Source organism: Populus euphratica, unplaced genomic scaffold (assembly GCF_000495115.2).
Source record: "Populus euphratica unplaced genomic scaffold, PopEup_1.0 scaffold83.1, whole genome shotgun sequence".
Lineage (NCBI taxonomy): Eukaryota > Viridiplantae > Streptophyta > Magnoliopsida > Malpighiales > Salicaceae > Populus > Populus euphratica.
Window position 1 is genome coordinate 410,411 of NW_011499963.1, and position 23,477 is coordinate 433,887.

General features: G+C 46.8%; 1 long non-coding RNA gene across 1 annotated transcript; it reads right to left on the reverse strand.

The window, feature by feature from the left end:
* Window positions 1-990: 990 nt before the first annotated feature.
* LOC105138831 (uncharacterized) lies at window positions 991-17,813 on the reverse strand. The gene is made up of 4 exons (XR_844868.1): window positions 16,862-17,813; window positions 7,352-7,356; window positions 6,535-6,546; window positions 991-1,001 (listed from the first exon to the last, which is right to left on the reverse strand). It is a non-coding gene; the product is annotated as an uncharacterized LOC105138831 (long non-coding RNA).
* Between the last annotated feature and the right edge of the window lie 5,664 nt (window positions 17,814-23,477).

Here is a 23,477-nt window from a genome sequence, read left to right on the forward strand (position 1 = left end):
CTTAAACTCAAAATGAATTTAATCCTGCCTCGAGAATCTGCTATAGCGATACCTACATTAAATCAATTGATTTAATGTAGGCAGTAGGCATCGCTCTTGACCTTTCTTCCTTTCCCAGGACTGAAAGCTTCCTAAACTGGATCAATGTGAATGTCCGAGTAGGGTGAATCAATGAATGTCCTGTTAGAAGGCCGGGTAACTATCAATTTCATAAGAGAAGAGAGATGGGATCGTAGGCTAGATCACGTCCCTTCCAGTTGATTGCTTTTGTACCTGTACTTGGATCCCGTCCCGAATCACTAAATAGTGAGGGCTCGGAACTTCTATTCTTCATCTTAGAATCGGGTAGAATGCCGTGCTGTTCAAACTCGGACTCGCGAGTTAATGATTAGAAGCACATGCGAGTTTTACCCACCAATCTCTTCTAACTGCAGCTTTTGCTCAATCATACGCGGGAGAGGGAATATCTTGAATGGATAGATGGGAGTATTATACACGTAATATACGATGACTAGTTCCGATCGTGGGATCGTTCTCTCGTTTCCCTCACCTCAATAGGTGGGTAAGATTGCTATTACAGTACCTAACATGTTGTCATTTCGAGTGGGTGGGACATAGAGGCAGAGGTGGGGGGCTTTGAGAGCTAAAGGCTTGGGCTTCTGCTGGCAAGAAGAGGCCGAGGTAAGAATACGACCCTAAAGTATAGGGCAACTTCGTCTCCAAAGTCCTATTAAGCTCAAAAGAAAGAAGCACTGCCCTGTAAAGCAGATATTACGAAGTGGCATTTCAAGATACGAAAGCTGATCATGGGACGGCAGCCTGCCTACCAACCAAATATGAAAAATTTTGTTAGTACCATCTGTTGCTCTACATCGCGATAGACCAATTGCGTGAGCGGGAAATAGAATAAAAATACGAGCGGAGCGGATCTCGTCCCTTTTTGCCGAGGAGGGGTTTCCCCGTTGTCGAAGGACAGATCATTAGTTGGAGACAAAGAAAGCCTCATATCACAGCACTTCTCGAAGATCATGTTCTAAAGATAACGTATATATAAGAAAATGCTTGTTTTGTGATCTTCGTCTAGAAGGAAAGGTGGCCCATACCTGATTTCGATGTGACGAGCCCAGCCGCCGATTGGATTGGAGGGAAGAAGTTGTTGACCTTTAATAATGCTCCGCTTCCAAGCCTCCTCTTTCACACCCAGCGAGCAGGTCATTCTCCTATTTGTCAATGTTCATCACATCCTCCTATGCATCCCTGGCTTTCACTCCTATACTACGGGTCTTTGACCTACTGATCGATCCCACACCTGGCCTCAAGGCAGATGAAAGACCAGGAAAAAAAGGCCATAAACTATACCCGGCTCCAGGTCAAATAGCCGAATTAGCATCGATTGAATCACAAATCACCGTAGTAGCTTAGATAGATCGAAAAAGCTGTGAATAGGGCTTCAGTTCTTATTTTCCCAAATTAGTTCAGTGGGGAGGCAACTCAATACAATAGGTAGCTCAAGCCGATAAAGAAGCTCAAACCTGGCTTGTGTAGCCTATGCGAAGCAAGTCGGAACTGGCTCAAGGGGAAGAGATGAATCGATAAGAACGATCCCAATTGAATCAATAGATGCAGGATTACCCAAGGGATGCCTTCCTAAGCCCAAATTACTGGATTTCCTGCTTTCTTGAACCGGATTACACTGACAGAAGAAAGATGCCATATTAGCCCTGATGAAGCTTCCCGCCTAACCTTACCTTAGATAGGGGGAGAAGTAAGGCACGAAGAGTTTCCATGATGTGGCGATGTTTTCGTTCAGCACGCCCATTCAAAAGGCAATTAGGCCAATTAGACTGAAGGGAAGGTGCGAGAAGGAAATAGAATAGTCTTTTTTTCAAAAAAAAAGTATGCGCTCTGCTAAGGCTCATCGGTCTTTTGGCAATATAAAGCATACTACTCATCGATTATTTGGTCTTTTGTGATCGAAACAACCTAGGAAGAGTTGTTGCCTACATAACCTACCTTCCAGACAAGAAGGTATCAGATCACTGTAGTTCTCGACCCTTTTTGTTAAACCAGTTCCTGTACTCTTTTTGAATGAATTCCAGTCTGTAAAGTAATCTGGTGGAAGGAAGAAGGGCAGCTTGAAAGATTTCACCAGGTCCAGTTCTTGTTATCGGACTAGAAGCAGCTAATGAATCCGCATCTGTTGGAGGAAGGACTGCTATTGCATCTTTTATCGGACGGGCTACTTCTGTTGATTGAGAGATGGGAATGCCTAGTCAAGATGTGCCGTGGGATTTCCCTTCTGAGATGGAGGTCCTGTTCCCAGTTGAATCAGAGCTGTGACCAAGTCGACTGCTCTCCTTCTCCTAGCAAAGTCCTATTCGGGGTGTGAAGGAAGACGAGGCCGATCCTTATATTTAAATAGTATTCCACGATCTCTCTATCTGTAAAGGTAAAGTACCCCTGGGATTCGACTTGCCTTTCTTGCTTTTAGAACGGGGAGGGAACCTGAAGTCTGGCAGAAAATCCGAATCATAGTTAGCAGTTTGAATAGAACCAGTGTCGTAGCCAAGAGAATGGGAAGCAGGGCAATGATAATTGTTCGGTTGGGATTCTGTGAGTAAGGGAGCAGAGGCAGAATCGAACTAAGAAGATTCGGAGTAATGAAAATAGAACTCAAAAGCAACTTACCATGACATTTGTTGAGAAAATCCTGCTAGAAAGAGGAACTTGGCATAGGTAGCGAGGAGTTGACTTCCGGAATCAACAGGTTGGTAATTTCATACATGATGTCATTCCATTCGCTCATCTTTCTCCTCGTCGGGAAACCTTTCGCTAGTCTGGTGGTAGCTTCGGTGCCCTCCCGCCTCTCGATTCTCGGCAGGGTTTTCTCAACCTCAATCATTTCATATTTTCTTCTCGATCAACAAAGTGGAACAAAAGGCTAGTTTCCTTTGCGCAGCGCTTCACCATGCTCCTTGCTGCACGCGCTAGGGACTGTATAACCGGCTGCTTTCGGTTGTTTGACACACCACTTAGGCGGCAGGTAAGCTTGATGACTGAAAGCTTTCAATTCAAGTTAAGCAACGAAGAGGTCGAGGCATAGCCCAGGTGCTTTTAGCGAAGCCGGAATTCCATTAAGGTAGTTCCGCCGAGGGGAAGAAGAATTCTAGATCGAATGCGACTGGGATTGAGGAGGGCTAGCTTTCACGTGGTTCAGGCTCCAGGGGAATGCTTTTTAAGCTCATACCAGAAAATTCCCTATCAGACAAAGCTCTATAAGGTAAGGAAGAAAATCAGTCTTAACTAAAAGCCTATCGAAGTCACTTACGGATCCGGATTCCATTCTTTTTGAGTGAACGAAGCGCAAGCTCCGCCCAGACCCGCTCAACGCTGCGCCCCCCCCCTCAGCAGCAACAAGGTGCTCCCAAGCGACCCTGGGGACCCAACCCAATGGAGCTCACTACCAAAATGACCCCTACCCATTCCTACCTATTCTCCATCCTTCTGACCTGGAAAGCCATTTCTCTACCCAGAGATCACTCCCCTGGCCTCCTGGTCTCGACTATTTAAAGTTCTGTCCAGTTCACCGAGACGCAGGCCATACCATCGAAGAGTGTCATACTTTGCGTGATGTCATCTATGACATGAATGATGAAAATCGTATCAATTGGAACGAAGTTAAGGCATACCTTAAAGCCGCCAATGTCACTGAAGCTATTGGGGATCTATACTAATCCAATGCCACAACATCAAGGGGGACAAGTCACCACTCAGGGACCTACACCGGTACAAACTAATCCAGGACCTTCTGCCAGCGCTAACACCATCCGAGCTTGCACTGCCGCTCGAAGAGAGATGCCTGTGAGACCCCCTCCAGTTCTGTAATTCGAAGGAGGTTCTGAGAATTTTAAACTCCGGAGTCACCCCCAGGAATCGAAGTTCCAAAAGCAGACGAAATCACTATGGAACCGGACCTCCTCGCTGCCGCTCAATTCATTACCAGGAAGAGGCAAATTCGCTTTTTTAGGAAGGGTGGGTTGAAAAGGTGAAGAAGGAAGAATGTATCCGAACGAATGCATCGGCAGAATATTACCCCCTTTTTTGAAATCCCCTCGTCACCTACTAGTGAGCCGGAAAGCTTAGGGGCTCCTCTCGTTCCTCTTCCCCCATTTGACAACCCTATCTCAGAATGTTCGGATGATTCTCTGGAACCCCCTTAACTAATAGATGCTTCAATACTAATACTAAATAAATAATGGGGTTGGGAAAAAGCAGAATAAAAGGATTTCACGGGCAGAAAGGCGAAGGGAAGTTCGGAAAAGCCTAGCAGACGGGACACCCCTTTCTATTAAGACCTCGGCATATTCCTTACCCCCCTACGAAACATTTACCCCTATTTTGAAGTGAAGAGGAAAGCTCCCAGGTTCCGAATCTTAAAGAAGTGCATGACCAGATTGGAAGCACCGAGGTTAATTCGCAATGGGCCAACTCACCCAGCCATGATGCATGACAGAAGAGAGCGAGCACAAAATGGAGTTTCCCTGTTGCACATTGAATCCCTAAGCAGATTAAGGGTGAGGTTCACGTCCGGAAAGAATCTTTTTCAAGACTTTCTCCCCTATGTTGAACTTTATCTATATTACCTTATTGTGGAATGCAAGGGAAAGCCTTCTCTGGTAGACCTGGACATGTTCCATGGCGTGAAGTCTCTTCTCATCTAATAGCTCTAATTTGTCCTAGGATGATGTTCGAAATCACGGCCAACACGGCTCGCTCCATACGCGACTTATGGGAAGATAGTTTCATTCATGCTCGAGGTGCAGGATACGCCTGAAAAAGACTGATTCTTCAACTTGGCTTAGAAAACTGGAACGAAAAAGAGCTGGAAGGATAAGAACTTTCCTCTCCTCGCACTGGGAAGGATTTTTCTTATATTCTCTTTCTTTATCGGACAGGTGTATGCTGGAGAAGAATGAAGCCTCTCCTCTAAAGGAAGTCGATAGACTGACTGTCTTGCTTTTATTTCTTCTTATAATTTGGAAGGAAACTCGGATGAAAGAATAAAAGAGGATGACTTCAGATTTGAGGCCTTACGAGGGTTTAGAGACTAAAGACGATAGCGGCAGGATTAGGCTATTATTCTATTAAGGAAAAGTTCCTCTTCGAATAAGAAAGAGGATTGAGACGAGACTACGATCTCCGGTTGGACAAATTCGCCAAAGATAGGTAGCTCTGCTCTAGCTTACACTCCCAAGTCTACGATTCTGAAACCTTATTTAGGAGTGACAGAACCCGGTTTAATTTAAAAGGGGTCCTCTAGCAAGCCCTTTAAGATATAGAACTCTAACTCAACAGAATTCTCCAGCCGTCCCGCTTTGGTAAAGGAATGTTACTCTGATTGGTAATGTTGGCGATGCCAAGCATGCTCAGGACGGATCTAGCGCTAAGAAAGTAGGAAGGACGTTTTCCAGCGATCTTGGGGCAGCCGTCGGCGTGGGTAGCTGTGTCACGCTAAGTAACTGATAGATTCTCTCTCAATGGGTTTTCCTTCCTCCCTATGGTGTTTCTTTGGCAAAGAGGTTTGTTTTTTCAAGAACGAGATATTGGTAGCTGATGGACTTAAGGGTTTGGAAGCTATTTCGTCTGAGGTTTTTGATCGATTTCCACTCCTAGCCCAGAAGAGAAGGGACTGAAGATAATTCTATGCTAATTAAGTAGTTTGTTATATCCAATTCTTAAAGAAAAGTATGTATTTGAAGTTTGGTAAGATCTTCCCTCTTGTGGAAGAGAGGAAGGCACTAAGACCCGCTAGAAGGACTCTAAGGGAAGAAAGAAAGCCGTCCTAGTGAGGTGCAATGCTGAAACTGTGATCGGTAAACAAACCCTACAGAAGTCGGAATGGGATACTTCACTAAGGAAGTAGCACCGGCGGTTAACTATACTAATCATAGGCATTCTGAGTTGCGTTTGGGTATGGAATGGATAGGCCCCAAGTGGCTGCCTCTCCTACTACCAATGTGTGTGGGCGGATCATCGCCCCTTCATTCTGGTTCTACTTCATTCGCTATTAACAAGACGGCACACGCAAGACAAAAGATGTCAAATCAGGCCCTTGAAAGGTGTAGATGAAGCCTTTTCCTTTTCTGCCGGAAAACACTTGAAGGATACGAGGCATAAGACTATGGATCGAACTTCTTAAGAGGGAACCGCTACTGCAGCCAATCCATTGAAAGGTGAAGGCAATGCTAAATGCAGATGCAGACCGATTGGGTTCTCCCTTTTTTTTGCTAGGGGGGTGATGTTACCAGGTTTTTCGCGAATGTGAGGTTCAAGTACTGCCATCCTTTGTTGGTCGAGTTCGCTGTGTAATTTCAACAATGCCATTCGAAACCGAAAAAAAAGGCCGTAGCTGCATCTTTCGAGAAAAAGAAAGAATAGGTGTCACGCCGATGATTAGGAGAAGGTATCTTATGGCTTAGGGAAGGGCGCTTCTGCCCAGATCTATGATTGATCTAGAATTCCCCGAGACGAGACGAACTGTCGATTCTCCGATAAATGTCAATGACTTAAACATGTTTCCGAGACTTCAACATACATGTTTGGCAGCGGCAAGGAGCGTTTTTGACTTCCTAACACGGATACCAAGACAGCTGAGCAGTGAGGAATAGGATCACTTTTCCTTTCAGTCTCGAAGCAAGCTGTGGTACAATCCCTCCTTCGCTCCGGCTCGTTCCGTTCCCGTGTAAAAGCTATACCTTTCGATTCCTATCCCGCAGTGAACGAAGTTCGCGATGGGTTAAGGGGCCGGGATCTGGGATTCGGTATAATAACTCCTCGTAATTCAGGCGAGTGGAGGAAAGTTAAGTTGACTGTTGGAGGAAAATGGGCGAGCCCTACTAGTACAATAGTCTACGGAACTAAAGGATCGGCTATTAAGAGACAAAATAGATTCGGCTCGTTGGCTCTATAGACTCACTCTCTTCAGAGAGGAGTTTACTACAAGTATGGCCTCGTTTAGCCTTGTCTTAAACGGTGGCTCCGTGGTCCCAAGTGCTCGTCTTTTTCACTTCTCCCTGGAACTGTTGATCCCTTCCGCTCCGTTCGTTCCGAACTCGCGAGCGGCATGTCAAGTCTCTTTTCTTTCAACTCCGCTCGGTGATCGCTCATGGCTAATATAGGTAGGTCCAGAGCTAGCTAGTGTTCAGAAGTCATTTAAGAGATTTAATATGGGTCCTATTAGAAGGCTATAGCCCCAAAGAGATAGAGATTCGCATTCGGGAAGGGAACCATAGCAGCTGATAAAGGCTGCTGGTGGAGCCGGAGAAGAACCGGGATAAGGGCTGGTAAGTACTAAAGCTGCTGGAGCGGCTGCCTTCGCCCACGAAGGAATCGGAATCTCGCTACTTCCCCTAACTTTCCTAGAGCAGGAGAGAGTGAATCTACAAGCAGGGAATCAAAAAAGTAAAAGAATAGGCATCGCGCAAGAGCAGACCTGATTTCACTAGTCTCAGGGCAGGAGTAGGCGGGATAGATGCCAATTCCAAAACCACATGCAAGCAAGGAAGGCAGCAGGATTGGCCCCAATTGAATCCATAGTAAAGAATCGGACATGGAATGCGCGGGAACTTATTCCACATGGGGAAGGCGAGAAGGGCTTGTTCTTGAATTAGATGGGGCATTAGCGGTCTTAGGTGATTTATCATTGCCCCCAGGAGAGGTACGAAAGTAGGGCTATTCAAAGCACAGTGAGGCAAAGCGAGTGAGAGGTATGCAATCCCCAGCTTGAAGTAAGCCAAGGAGGGACACGAAAGGATCATTAAAGTCGTGTTTTGCTAGGCAAAGGTATAGTCATTTTTTAACATATTGAGAGTTGCAAGGAACCTTCTACACTGTTGCTTTCTAGTTTTCATCCAGCCAATCTATCGATGTTTTGTTTTAGTCCCTGAAATGCGATCTTGATCTGCTTTTGAGGTAAAAAACAAAGTGATGATTGATTTCCATTGTTCGAGAGCTACCTTCCTGCTATGCTTTCTGTCTTGGGTCAAGTCAACCAAGTCATTCAATAGTCCAACAAGCTTTGCTGTCGCCGGGCACATAGAGAAGTCGTTCTGCTCTGTTCAGTATCATAAGTACTGGATGTTCCTGGAAGGGGTATGTCCTAAGGTATAAAGCTTTCCCTTCAGAAAGCTTTGAATCAAAAGGTGGTTGTTAGACTTCGCTCGGAAGCGTCTTTCTCAGTTTCCAATGAAAGTCTTACTTTCGCATGTAGTTAGCCTTCCGAACTTTGGTCTGTCGAGGGTTTCGGACTGTAAATGAATCTTTGACTCTAAAAATGAAAATCGAAAAGGGAAGCGGGGATTCATGGTCATTGACGGTTGATATCGAGAAGGCCTCGGATCCGGTGGGGTTTCATTCGGGACACCTTGTTTGAGATTTTTTTGCCTAGTCAGATGCTGGAGCTCATTATGATGTGTATTTCTACGAGTAGTATGCAGGTTTTTTGGAATGGAGAGGTGACAGATGCCTTTTTGCCGTCTCCCGGAGTTAGACAGGGATACCCTCTATTTCTTACTATATATATATATTTCTTGGAAAGATTAGCTCATGATCTAGCGGTTCGACAAGGATTATGGAAGCCTATTCAGTTATCTAAGAATGGTCCCCAGCTTTATCATTTGTTTTTTGCGGATGACTTGCTCCTTTTCGCTAAAGCATGAATGGATCAAGTTCCGGTCATTAAAGCTTGCTTGGAGTCCTTTTGTGCGGTCAGAAAGTTAGTCTTGCTAAATCCAAGATCCATTTCTAAAAAAACCTCTCTGATGGTCTCTCTTGTGCAATCAGTAGAGGTTTCGGTTTCACCAAAACAAGGAACCGTCGGGAAGTTTCTTGGGGTCCCCGTCACTCCATGATCGAGTGACAAGAGCCACATACCATGATATTGTTAATCGAGTTCATGAGAGACTAAGTAGGTGGAAGACCAGCCAATTGTCGATGGCGGGGCGTACTACCTTGGCCCAATCGATAGTCACTGCCCTCCCAACGTATACAATGCAGACCGCAGCTCTTCCTTATACGGTTTGTGAAGAGATTGAAAAGCAAACCAGAGCTTTTCTTTTTGGATCAGGTGTAAAAAAGCCTCATTTGGTGCGTTGGGATAGGGCCTAAAAAAAACGGCGGTCTAGGTATTAGGAAAGCTAAGGAAAATAACGAGGCTCTTATCATGAAGCTAGGATGGGGTTTATTAACACAACCGGATAAACTCTGGGTGCAGATTTTGAAAGGAAAGTATGTTAAGGATAAGGGGCACCCTCCTGTGGTAATTACCAAACCGAATGCTTCCCCCTTATAGAAAAGTATGGCCTTTGGTTCTTCAAGGATGCAGATGGGTTATAGGTAACGGTAGGGTAGCGAGGTTTTGGCTTGACCCATGGGTGGAAAATAAAGGACCACTTATTCACAATAAATCAAGTTCACAAGGGTGCCGTGAATCTCTGTGTTGCTGCTTATTCATCAGAATGTGGCTGGAATTGGAGTGCGTTTCAGATGTTCCGTTCCTGCCTCATCATCTTTGTCTACTGATTGCTGGGATTAAGCCCCCGCATAACTTTGCGCCTAATGATCGCATCATCTGGGGTCAAGGGAACTTCACCACAAAGTCAGCGTATGCTATTTTTTCGGGGCAGGTTTGGGGCGGTGGGAGATAGTTTGGAAATGTCCCGGGCCCCAACGGATTCCAGCTTTCCTATGGCTGGTTTTGCATAATAACTTGTTAACGAATGTGAGTCGCAAATAACGACATATGACTTATGTTAGCTCTATATATGTATGCGCTTTAGCCCTTTTTTCGTAATTGAATATGGAAAGAGAAAGAGATTCGTCTTGCTTATGCGCTTCTTCATTGGCTTGAGTGTGTGGTATCTGCTTCTGACCGACCCGCTCTTTCTCTCACTCACTCTTCTCCTTTTTCAAGGAAGGGCGATTGTCTTAGTGTTCCGGGAAGAACGGAGATCCTGCGCTAAGAATAAGAAAAGAGAATACCCTATCTACCAAGATAAAGAGTACTCTCTCGTGCAAAATCCTTCCATTGGTCCCTTCGCTAAGAAAAGAAAAGAAAGAAGGAAGACTTTTCTTAAGCGTTCGTGCCCCATGCTCACTTCACTCACTAATTGCGTCAGTGAAGAAAGAAATCCAAACCTATAAGTTTCAGTGGGACAGAGACCTAAAGCCCCAAGTTACAATGAGAAAATCCCATTTCCATTTTTTTTGGGAGGCCACTCCTCTTTTCCAATTCCAAACAATTTAAGAAGCGCACCAGGACGCTTTCAAAGTTTCTTCGGGATACGCCAGTTGCCGATGTGTCTTTAATTTAAAAAGAAAGCAAAGAAGGAATTTTCGCATGAAAAAGAAAGTCTCACTCCTTCACCTTATACAGAACTTGTGTCAATTGATTCGAAATCAAAGTCAGCAAAGCAAGTTCAAACTACCTGCCCAGTCGAAAACCCTCTATATAAGAACACAGTTGATGCGAGCTGGTGAGAATCTAAAACAGCTTATGGACACGCACAATTTGAATCTCCCACCTGACTGGACATTTCCACAATTTACAACAGAAGTCATTGGGATCATTTTTTTTTTCGATTTTACAGGATCTTTCTTTATATGGTAGTGATTCTTTTCATCAAGCCTAAAATCTTCTCCATTTTCTTTCTTCAGGGGCAGGGGGTGGTTAGTCTAATCTCCGGTGGGGGATGCATTTCTGGTCGGGCGAACCGACCCCCGGATCCGCTTTTCTTGTTTATTTACAGCAGCGGCATTCTCCCTTTACTTTTACATCCATTTTTTGAATCATGGAATTCTCTCCCGAACTAACAACTCTATTAGAAAGTTGGATTCCAACTTTTACACGAATTTGAAAGTGGATGATAATGGATTTACATCACGATATCTTTTTCTTCCTCATTCTTTTTTTGGTTATTTTAGGTGTCTATCTACCTCTTTTTTTGTTTGCTCCGAAAATTCTACATGGATCGACCGGGCCATGGTTTGGTACCGATGGTTCTCCGGCTCCATGCGGGCCAGCCGAGCCCAGCGTTCCGAACAAGCCTACGAAAAAAAAATTCGTAGAGCTTATACCTTCTTCTCCAGAAAGACTGCCACCAGTATTGTAGAGGTATGGGTTTCTGTGGCAAGTATTGTTCGAGGGGCCGAGAGGACTTGGACTTTCTCGAAGCCGCACATGAGATCGCCAAAAACTCTTTTTTTTATGATGGCGCGGACCCTTAATAAATATAAATAAATAAGAAATAATCTGCTAAATCTGATTCGACAACATAGTAGTGAATCAAAATGGCAATCTGACCCGAATGCGCACTGGATCTTTGACTTACTCCGCCCAGGGGAGCTTTCGTTCGAAACAAGGTAGCCGTAAGGAACCCTATGGCTGGGGCTGGATTGAATCCTTCCCTTCCTTCTCTCTGGAACAATCGAGGGCACTGCCTTCCCTCAGCTTTCAGAGGTGGGGGCTGCATCAATCATCGCTCAGTGAGCTATTTTTTTTTTTGCCGCCAATAGCGATGCAAGGCGGGCACGCCAGGTAGACGCGCTAGGCGAAGGAGATGCATTTATGGTACTGGTAGTACTGTACAAGCTCTTAGGGAATAATCTCTTTCTTATTTCTGCCTTTCTTTCCCATGACGACTAAGAACGGGCAAATCAAAAATTTCACTTCGAATTTCGGACCTCAACATCCTGCTGCTCATGGTGTTTCACGATCAGTATTGGAAATGAACGGAGAAGTGGTGGAACGTGCGGATCCGCATATTGGATTACTCCAGTGCGGCACGAAGCCGCTGACGCCGAGTCGGCTCCTATGCCGCTAGCTATGCCCTGCTTGGTCCCCCGGCACGGTGGAGGTTCCGTAGCGCGGCATGAGCACCGGGCTAAGGGGCGGTTGAGCAACTCAAGCAAACCACCCTACCTTACTACAACATAGGGACATAAGGGAGAAGGTTGTGAAGGTGGCCTCGTTATCCACACCTTCGGTCGGATGAATGGAGGACCGACCGATCCGGGTTTTCATGAGCGTTGGCGGGTCCTGGAGTGCCTGTCAAGGGCGCTAGCGCATACCCCGGGGTGATCATCACCACCTGCACCTCACATCTCGGCACAGTGGAACGTGTAACCCGCCTACTGTCTCATTCAACTACATTTGTTCCTGTAATCTATAGCCTAACAGAACGCAGCAGCGATGGACAACCCGCCCATACATCCAGCGGGGAGGATGGCACTACTGGCCAAGACCGTCTGGCGAAAACGCCGCAGGCGCGAAGCGTGGTAGGCCTGCGCCGGGGGAGCATAGGGAGGAAAGGGAGCCCGGACGGTGGAAGAGCCAGGGGAGGCCGGGTCATTTGACGGAAATGGAAGGCTTTTCACCTAGAAGGCCCTATGAAGTAAAGGGAAGCGCATGAATTCTTGGAAAAAGAGGGAGCGAGCCTATATTATATAATTCTATATAAAATGTAATAAAGTCATTTCAATGAATAGATAGAGTCAAGGGTAGGACAGATAGCGCTGCCTACACGCGAATTACGAGGTCGAGCAGTCTCAATTTCACTACAGGATTTGCGAATGAATGCTGGGCTGGGTGGGCCACCTCGAATGGCGTGAGCCGCATGCGGGGAGACCCGCACGTACGGTTTTTAGGGGGATCGGGTCGAAAGACCGGCCGACGCCCACCCGACTAGAGGGACTGAGAAATTAATAGAGTACAAAACTTATCTTCAAGCTTTACCTTATTCTGATCGTTCAGAGGGCGATCGCGGAGTCACTGAATGAAGTCCTCCGTTTCTTTCGGAGGACCCGCAGCGAGGCAGAGATGACTAAGTGACATATGGAATATGGCGACGACAACAGCATGTCGTAGAAGGAGATAACAGGTGGAGCCAACGATCCACTAAAACTAACGTATCTACAACTACATCCCCGAGCGGCAGTCAAACGGAGGCGTGAATGCAAGATGCCAGCGGAATGATCGGCCGGACAGAGGCTAGGGCTGCTTCCTTCCCACCGCGTCCTTCCTTGTGTGTCGGAGATATAAAGCGAGTGCACCGGAACCGGAAAAGAACGGGAACTGGGTCGATCTATTCTATGGCGAAGCATCCGAAGCATAACTGCACACTCACACGATCTTTGCCGAGAGATAGGAGCATTCGGTGGAACCGGTGAACTACACTTGCTTCTGGATAGATGTGTGGGACAGAGGGCTCGTGGTACCTGCTGCCTACCCTTCCTTCTCTGCTTTTAGAACCGTGTGAACGGAGAGTGGGCAGAAGGGAAGGAGGTCCTCATACGGAGTCGCACACTTCCCAGAGCAGTGCGGGAGACTGGGGAATGGGTCGAGTAAACTCCCCGAAAAATAACAGACGAAGCTTTACTTAGATAGGGCTTTGATTGGTATTGATTTAATCTTTTTGATTGGAAAGGAGGGCGCCTGGGTATGTTATAGAAAAGGAAGGCAGAGGTAGTATATCGAATGGCGAAGAGAGGTGGCTCGGCAGGGAAGGAATGGGAAATCTCGTCAAGGATGACTTATTTGTTGGCGAAACGAAGGGCGCCTTCGGCTTAAGTGATTCTCTGAGCCGGTCTGGATTTCCAACGCCTCGGGAAACTGGTCGAGATAGATGACAGCGTCCTTTTCCTCTCTTCCTTACCGGTAGGGCAATCTTCTCTTATGGCCTTCACCTCCCGCCCGGCCCGGAAATAGAACCCAGCCCTCTTCTGATCCATTCATTTCTGAAAGCAGGGGATCCAGAGCCCCTTCTATTGCATAACCTAAAAAAGCTATAAGCAAAGTACCCAAGTGGTTGCGGAAACGAGACGCTTTGGTTACCGGCGAACGCTTCCAAAGGCGACCCCTTCGAGTTTCCGGCTGTTTCCTAGATTGAAGTAGCCTTTCGTCGCCCGAAAGAATATCAAAGAGCTCGGCCTACCTTTGGTAGGCCTTTGGTGCGCGGAGCCCGGTGACTAAGAAAGAAATTGGTTTGCGCTTGAATTGATGAGGTCGCAAAGAGGGAAGTAGGGCTCCTATTGAAATGAAACGCTTTCCCTCCCTCAAAAGGCGACCAGCTTTCAATACTAGTTGTTACGTTACACTGCCATTTTTCCAATATCATTGAATAGCATGGCCCGGGGCTAAGGTAACTCAAGTGGGAGAGCCGTGTTATGGGTGACCTTATTGCACGGTTCAGAGAGCACTTGTGTATGTGATGCAAGTGAACGTGTACGAAAAAGCTGTCGTAAAGTTTCGTTGTTCGTTCCGTCGTCGACCCTATCTATGTTTCTACGATGGCCCAAGAACACGCTTATTCTTCAGCCGTAGAGAAACTTTTGAATTGCGAGGTACCATTACGAGCTCAATATATACGAGTGTTATTCCGTGAAATAACTCGAATTTCAAATCATTCACTTGCTTTAACTACTCATGCTATGGATGTGGGAGCATTAACTCCGTTCCTGTGGGCTTTTGAGGAGCGGGAGAAATTGTTGGAATTCTATGAAAGAGTATCGGGAGCCAGGATGCATGCCAGTTTCATACGACCAGGTGGAGTGGCACAAGATCTGCCTCTTGGCTTATGTCGAGATATTGATTCCTCCACACAACAATTTTCTTCTCGTATCGACGAATTAGAAGAGATGTCAACCGGCAACCGTATCTGGAAACAACGATTAGTGGATATTGGTACTGTCACTGCACAGCAAGCAAAGGATTGGGGATTCAGTGGTGTAATGTTAAGAGGTCGTGCGACATGAAGACATTGATAGCAATATGGGGGAAGTTCCCATCAGGCAACAACGGTTCTGCCTGACCCTACTTAAGCATGCATATTTTGTCAGTGAAGACTTGGTGTGAAGCCTTGGAGCTTACGTTAGAAGAGCAAAAGGCCCGGGGCTAGGGTGAGCTGAGGGGGGACAGCGTAAGTGAGCGAATGTGTGTAAGCCCAGTCAAACATGACTGTTCTAGGCGGGGCGGGCCGCCCACCTTCGAATGGTGTTGGTCCTACGGACCGTGAACGGATTTCGCTTCTGGCCTCTGGGCACGTCTACACCGCATGAGTTCACCGGGGTGGAGCACGGTCCGCCAAAATCGGCATAGGTTAGGTGCTATTGATGGAACATGGTAAGCCTATTTTCTCCATATGGAAGTGCTGCAGGCACATAGAGATGTGGGTAGAGGAAGCCTCAAAAAGCGAAGGCCGAGCTGTAGGTTACGTGACCTGCACCGAGTTGGTGGCTGACTGGGCTTTTTCCTGGATCAAAGCAGATCAGCTCGCCTTCTTGTTATCCAAAAGTAGGTCGAATCGGGTTTCAAAACCCCCTGCCTCCGAACGTCGAATGAAATAGGTGGCCGGGTTCTCTTTACCTTTTGATAGGGCCCGGCCACCTTCCCCCTATCCCTTATGTTTAGGGGCGGGATCCGTCCAAGAACGACCATGTGGTGGTACGGAAGGCACGGACTCCGCGAACGTCCCGCGCCCCCTTTACTAATAAGGGAAAGAAAGCCGTGACCAGAACCACATTCCTTTTGCGTGCGGATGTAGCTGACGTGTCTGACTCTATTGGTCATAGTTTCCTGCTGTTGCGGCTGGTACTCGTTTGCGCGCGCGTGAACCAACCCAACAAACAAGGATAGGCTGCCTCTCCGGGCATCTGAGAATGATTCGAGCTGTATGAAGGGAAACTCTCACGTACAGTTTTTTTTTTGGGGGGGGGAGGAGCCCGACAGGGTCCCCCCACTGACTTGGCCCGGGCCTAAGTGAAAGTGAAGTGGTGGGCCTACCCATCCCAACCAGGGGTATGCTGGGATTTGCGAAAAGCAGCACCTTACGATGTTCATGACCAATTGGATCCTGACGTACCAGTAGGTACCAGAGGAGATCGCTATGATCGTTACTGTATCCGTATTGAAGAGATGCGACAAAGTCTTCGGATCATTGTGCAATGTCCTAATCAAATGCCTAGTGGCATGATCAAAGCCGATGATCGTAAGCTATGTCCTCCATCACGATGTCGAATGAAACTATCCATGGAATCGTGCGCCGTGTGAAACGTAGATCATCGTCGTTCTTAACCGAGACTCAGGTTAAGCTCCGTCTCGGAACCTTGTGGGGTTAGGAGTAAAGCATACCGAGGTTGACGCATCTCGTTGGGCGTGGAGAAGCATTGGGAACCCCAATTTCTTTCTTCGGAGCCGTTTCTTTTCCCGTCCCCCCGCCCCGGCATAGCGCTTCGCTTCCGGTTCTTCGGAAGAATCAACTGACTTCTTCCTTCTTCATTGATCTGGGGGAAAAGGAACCGTCTACCAGTTGGGAAGCTAGACATCAAGTAAGTGGCTTGATGAGGATAACTAAGCTGACACGTCGGAGTTGGCTGCTGGCACAACAGGGTGGTGCCTTACCGCACCGCAGGCGAACGCGCGGTAGCGTTCGTGGTGGTGCTTCAGGATTCCAATGTACTGCGTCCAAGATTAGAACGAGCTTGCCGGCGGACCACTGCCGTCCCATTCTTGAGTGAGCTGGAGCGCAGTCATCTTATCCACTGAACTAGCTAGAAGCTATCGCTTCGGGTCGAAGCACTAAAAGAAAAAGACCGGGAAACGCGGCGGCATAGGAACCACGGGACCCCCTACGGGGAAGTTAAGGGAAAACGGTTTTCCAAACCTGCGCACCAGCTGAAAAAGCCCCTTCCCCTTTCTCTAATAATAAGGTAAGCTTCATAGCTCCAACCTATACAAGGAAGGGGTTTGGATGCCCTTTTTTTAGGTTTGGTTGCTGGATACGGGATCCTCGTAGTAGGCTGGACCAACATCCAGCCAAGAGAGGGCAGCCTTTAGAAGCCAGAGGTTGGGAAAGCAAGAGAACGCTTCGCGTTTTCTTTTCTTCTTCCCGCCCTAGGAGCACAAAAAGAGGGATTAGTATTATTGACCCAATGAGAAACCACTAACACCTGGGGCTCCGCGCACTGGGAAAACAGCGACCCGGCCACTAGTTACAAAGCTCTGAGAAGGTATCGAGAGGGCAGTCAGGTGCGAAGCAATTAGCCCCTATTTGTAAAGTACCTCTCTTCCTATTTTGGGGGTCACGGCGAGAAATGGCTTGATGAACTGTTCCGTTCGCCACGCACCGGCCCCATTCACTTGCTTATCGTAGAGGCTGTAAGTACACACCATAACTATTAATAGTATAGTGGAGTTGAAACACGAGAGTGCCCGCCCTTTCTTTCAAGTAGGCCACTTTTTCCCGGAACACAGTCCAGGATAACCGTGACCATGTATATTTCTCTTCGATGCTGTCATTTCGAAATGACCGCTTCAACCGCTGTTTCACCTCCCAAAAAGCAAGGTTGGCTTGACGAGTGCAGATGTGGAGCAATAAAAAAAATCTCTTTCTTTCGGGCAAAGAGAAGCGCTTTTGCTACTGAGAAAACGAACGGTCAGCGCGAAGGTTCAAGACTTAGCCGAGCGTTAGCGAAGCTAGATTCTCATAGCGAGGCGCTTCGAGTTAGCGAAGCGCTGTAGTAGAAGCCCTATGTGCTATAATGCTGAGCCAAGGACGCTCCGCCTTATCTATAGAAGCAGTCAACTGAGTTCTGAACGACTCCGCTCCTTGGTAATGGCTTAATCTATAGATAGAAAGCCCTATGATGGGAAACTACCACGTTAGGTTTGGAGAGAGATGGGACCGGTTATACAATAGGGGGAGCAAATGCAAGCTTTTTTCTTTCAATAGCCGGCCAAATGACTACAGGATCATCGGTCTACTCTACCTCAATTCACCATTTCGAACTTTATACAGAAGGTTTTTCCGTACCAGCTTCTTCTACCTATACCGCAGTTGAAGCACCTAAAGGAGAATTTGGTGTCTTTCTGGTCAGTAATGGAAGCAATCGTCCCTACCGTCGTAAAATAAGAGCACCTGGCTCTGCCCATTCACAAGGACTCGATTCTATGTCCAAACATCACATGCCAGCGGATGTGGTCACCATCATAGGTACTCAAGATATTGTCTTTGGAGAGGTGGATAGATAGGCTTTCTATGAAAGCTCGATTAGGACCCTAGCTTTATTGCAAGCCAAAAAAAAAACGAGAATGTGTCTTATCATTTGAATTTATCATAGCTATCTCTTTCTATAGTGCCGACTTGGATGCCTAGTTAGGTTAGAACCGTTGAGCGATTCACCACTTAGGACTTTGAGCTTTGGCCCCGTTACGGAAGAGAGGGGATCTCGAGAAAGAGAGGGTTTCGATCTCTCTCCCTTGTTGAGAAAACCTATAACCGGTCCGTCCATGCCTAAGGATCGCCTCCTCTAATCATATCTATCCCTTGCTCTGGCTTGATTACGAAGAAGAGGCTGTCTCAGATCATGGGCTATCGGCCGGTGTCAGCCAAAGAAGCGGAAAACCTGAGATTTCATTCTTCTTATCAAAGCACTGAGTCGCAGGGTCTGATTGATCCCATTCTGAACCCTACGCCCAGGTGAAACAAAAGCAGATATAGTTTTGAGCATTCCATTCCTAAGCCAAAAACAAATTAGGCAAATAAAAGGAAGGCCCAATACAGACTCAGACTTCGAGGCGAGTTTCTCTCGGATTTCAACTGAATTCAATGACTGCTCTAGAGCCACTTTAGCCCATTCTTTACGATTTTTTCAGTAAGCTATAGGCCGGAAAATCAATGGCAATAGCCTTCCCTCAATGCCAATTTCTGAACCTTTAGGCGAACCAGTGAGTCGAGAGAGACTATAGGCCAACCATACGAGTAGGAGAACCAGTGGAGAAAAGTTTAAAACATCGCTACTCTAAAGACTTCCAAGCCAGCTCCTAATCCTAAGCGCAGCGAACCTAAGAGATCCAATTTCGGCCGATAGGCGCCCACGCAGAGTTTCATTGCGAAATGAAATAAAATACGTATATAAGACAAGACTGACTGGATACTTTTAGTGTGGGGCGATAGCAAGACAGAGGTGATGGCTATTCACAAGATTAGCAATTGAAATAGGACTGGGGTCCACACTCAACCCTCTCACTCGGAACCGCTTAGCAAACTCGGCTGAGCCGGAATGAGATATCAGCTACTTTTTTGCTGAGATCGTGACTCCTAACTTTAGGAGTACCTGCTCGTACACTTGGGATACACACGTATCAGCGATGAGAACATCATCACCGAGTACTGCATATCTTGTGAAGCGAACTCCAGGGTGCTCTGCAAACCACCCAATCCGAAAATGATGTGTAGTGTACTTTTGTCCTATAGAAGTATATACATAGAGGTTTCTAAAAGAGAAGAAGTATGCTGTAATTACATCAATATAGAACTTGCATATGAAACTTCCGCTTCCGCTTCACTAAGCACAGTTAGCCCAGCTGCACCAAGCCCTGTCTTACCATCCAAGAGTTCCATTCTTCCAACTCTGAATTCATCAGCCCAGTCAGAAGCTATTTTCTTCGAAATGGTTCACTGCGAGTTCTTCGTTCAGCCTTTCGGCTATCTTCTCCTCCCAGTGTCCTAGATTCCCCATCGCTCTCTTCTTCCTAAAGCCAATTCTTCACTCAACGTACTTGAACCATGTCTCTTCACGTGAGTCGACACCTGCTTCCATTATTTTCTTTCTAACCAAAAGATCAGCGAACGCTACTGAATATGGCCAGCCAGATCGCTATGGCTAAGACAGTTGGCCTTTGATCGGATACCAGAACCAAATCGACTTAGCCACACTCTACTCACAGACAGGAAGGAAAGCACTGACTTGAACTACTTTACTTTGACCACTGCGCTTTCCCGGAAGCGAAAGGGAATGTCGAAAGCGTAGTGAAAGCACCTACCTTATGTTTAGGCGTGTTGGTTTCAGTGAAAAGAGAGTTTTGCGCGTTATAGTAAGGAAAAAGCTTGAAAAGCGTACTTGCTTTAACAACGGAAAGAGGTTCCTTCAGCGGGTCAGCTTTAGGTCTCGGTTCAGGTGCTGGCTCAAGTACTGGTGAAAGTGCCGGAACCTAAGCGTCTCGCTTGACTTGACTAAGGGTGTGAGTTCCTACTTTAGGCTTTCAATATTTAGCTTTAACAACTTTCACTAGCGCTTGGCTAGTTACCGAAACCCAACAAGATTCTCTGCACTTGTGCTTAAATCTTAAAAGCGGCTAGAAGTTCAAAGCTAAGAAGGCGAGTAGTTGATACGAGTTTACTAAGCGAGCCTAAATGCGAGTTTCACTGACTGAACCCACCACTACCCGAAAGCCGATACCGCTAGAGAAGAGCAAGAATCATACTTTTTCTACTTCGCTTGCCGAACAGGAATTCTTTGATTCAAGATCCCCTTGCGCCCAACAACCCTCAGCTCCTCAGTCTTATACAGGACCCCCACAGCGTATCTCACAGCAAAGCTATCCAATACTGCCACAACATGCTCCACAGCAGAGTTACCCGACAGTGCAGCAAAGACCTTACGCAAGTCCCTCTATTCAGATCACATCAGTACCACACACTTTTTTTAGGGGGGTACACAAGCCAATGCCTTTCCAACTACTAATCCACCCAGGAAGTTCAGTCCTCTGCCAATGTCATTATCACAATTGCTCCCACAGCTGTTAGCAGCTAAGATTGTTGTACTCATACCCGCCAGGCCATTATCAGATCCCCCTCCCTAGTAGGAGAAGACAATTCCCCGGTCAGAAGATTGTCTTGTAGTATTGTAGTAATGTAGTTCGCAAGATAGGGTGAAATAAAGTTCTTTCGCTAAGTATAGGGCGATGCCCACTACAGCTGGGAATCTTGTGTGGGCAAAGAGCTTGTTGGAGGAAATGGATTTGGAGCATCGAGAGCTCCGGTGAAACACGAGCGAGCCAAAGATCTAGAGGTCGCCAATATATCAAGGGAAAGGGCATTCTGTAAGAAAGAAAGTGGTGGCAAGCATCATAAGGACTCCAACCATCTCTAGTGAGAATCATATTTCCGACATCTTAACTAAGGGACTTAGCAGGGCCCTTCTTTGATGAGCAAGCTGGGAATGATCAATCTCCATTCGCTTGGAGGAGTGTTAGCGTATGTGTGTCACTTATGTCTCATGTACTTGTACTAATTGTACTTGAGTTGTACTCTTTGATTTGTTCATTAGTCACGTCCAGTCGTATTGGCAAAGCTGGGGTACGCATGTTGTACATAACCGCAGCCATCTTCTATCAATGCTGAAGTTGGAATTCATGAAAGGTATTCTCCCAATTCTCTATTGGAACAGATAGAGCCCTTTGGCAAGGTTGGGTATTAGGTATAGCCTATGAGGGGGCCTCCTTCCTAAAAAAAGCCTTTCCGATTGCCTCCGCCCCTATCTCTTAAAGCTACGGCATCCCACCGATCCTTGCATCGGCTCTGCTAGTTGGCTTTGCTATCAAGGCATAGCATTCTATGGACTCTTCCACCACGTCCAGAAATGGTATGCCAACACCTTTCTCCTTAGCCAACCAAAGTCTTCTGATGGCAATAACCGCCTTTGCCAAAAGGAAACCGGTGTTCTCCCTACGCAGGTAACACCCTACTCCTATTACCATGGTCTTCCGAGTAGGATATGTAATACGTCCATAGGGACGACGTCACACCAGACGTCCTGCTTTAACTTCCCCAGCTCCAACATAGCGGAAGGGGCACCTTATAACCCCTTACCCGGCCCGCTGCTCATGCCCTTTTTTTTCTGATTCGATAGGGCTCTGGATGAGGCCCTTACTTAAAAGTAAAAGGGCTGAAGCCCCAACTAATCCACCATCTCCGTGGACGCTATCTTATGAACTCCCAGCATCAATGATCATCTTTGCACTGGCCAATTCCGACATAGATTCGGAATACAGCCTTCCGTATCCTCCTCCTTTCTGCTGACGTTGGCTCACGTTGCCACACAATCTAAGGACAGCGAAACTGTCTCCTCTCCTAAGCTTCAGAACCTCCGCTATGTTTCCTACTTGAACAGAGATTAATCCGCTTCCCCGGCTCTAGGCTCCACAACGTTCACTATTCCATCTTCAGCTGGTCTATTCTTCACTCCCCCAGCAGCATTCGTCCGTCTGAACATTGGGACAGTAACGAGCAAAATGCCCAACTCCTCCACATTCAACACAGTTACCGGATCCCCTCTGCTGAGCCTTTTCTTATCTCCTCTGCAGCATACCTAACTCGAGATTCTTTTTTCATAGCATAGCTGGCATCTCACTAGGCTCCGAGGAACAGCCTTCCAGTTGAGAAGTAGGCGGTTGGGAAATAGTGATCTATGAGAGTCTTCCTGACGAGACCTTGAAAGCTGCTTATGCAAGATAGTGCATGCAGCTTTATACTCATCCGAAGCTCTTCATTCTTCATCATTCGTGCCTTGAAAATTGGAATTTCTTCGTCACGGCATAAGGTTTTGAAGCCTGGGGCCTCTAGGCAGGATATGGGGGAGGAGCAAGCAAGCTATTTAACTACTGGTCGGGTATAGCTTTCTGATAGTGTAGAGAAGAGAAAAGGAGAATGCTTCCCCAAAGCCACCCAATGTGAGCCCCGCTGCCGGATTAGCTTTCCTCTTAGTGAGGCGATCGCCCTTCTTCCTCAAGCCCACTACTTTAGTAATTCGGGAAGGATCCAAGGCCTTCTCAAGTCAGTCATTCGGGAACCTCTTTCGTCGCTATACTGGCGTCAATCTTTCCATAAAATGGTAGCCGCTAAGGCCACTCGGACTACCTTTCACCATAGGGGACAACAGGAGAGCTTCAAGCCCTCTCCTTAGCCGGCGCAGCGTTGATATTGTATAACCTTAGGCGGCAGTTGAGTAACTCTCGTCCCTGGGTGGGGTTTAGTTCTTCCCCCCTATTTGGAAAAGAAAAAATGGCTAAGTCCATTTCTTGGATTCTCCCTTACGTGACAAATCATTAAAAAAGCACCATTCTGACTTCCGACAACTATAAAAACAATCGAACAGATGCGGGAATATAATAAGCCAATAGCACTAGGCCCCTATTAGTCAAGCAAGACCCCCAAAAAACTCTTCCCTTCTTAGATAAGCACGAATCCCTAGGGATAAGCGAAGAAGACTTTACCCCTTGTATCACATCAAGGGTTATGCCGGGTCAACCCAAGAATCACTAGGGACTATTTGCCTTAAACTAAGGGGATGCAATCGAGAGAGTGACACAATGATTTTCCTTTTAGTTCAGTGCAAGACCACATTCCACCCACTTTAAGGACGCATGTGGATACACGATCACGGTGCCGTCCCGTCCTCCTATCATAGATGTGTCAAATTCCCATTCCAAGGAGGAAGAACCATAGTGAGAACAGAGAAAAACATACCCAACCCCCGAGTACCAATTTCATGGACATGTTCCCATTAGAGAAGCAAACAGTAAACCCATGCGAATCGAAGAGGTCTCAAACGACCTAGGGAACCACTCCCGAGTGAACAGTCTC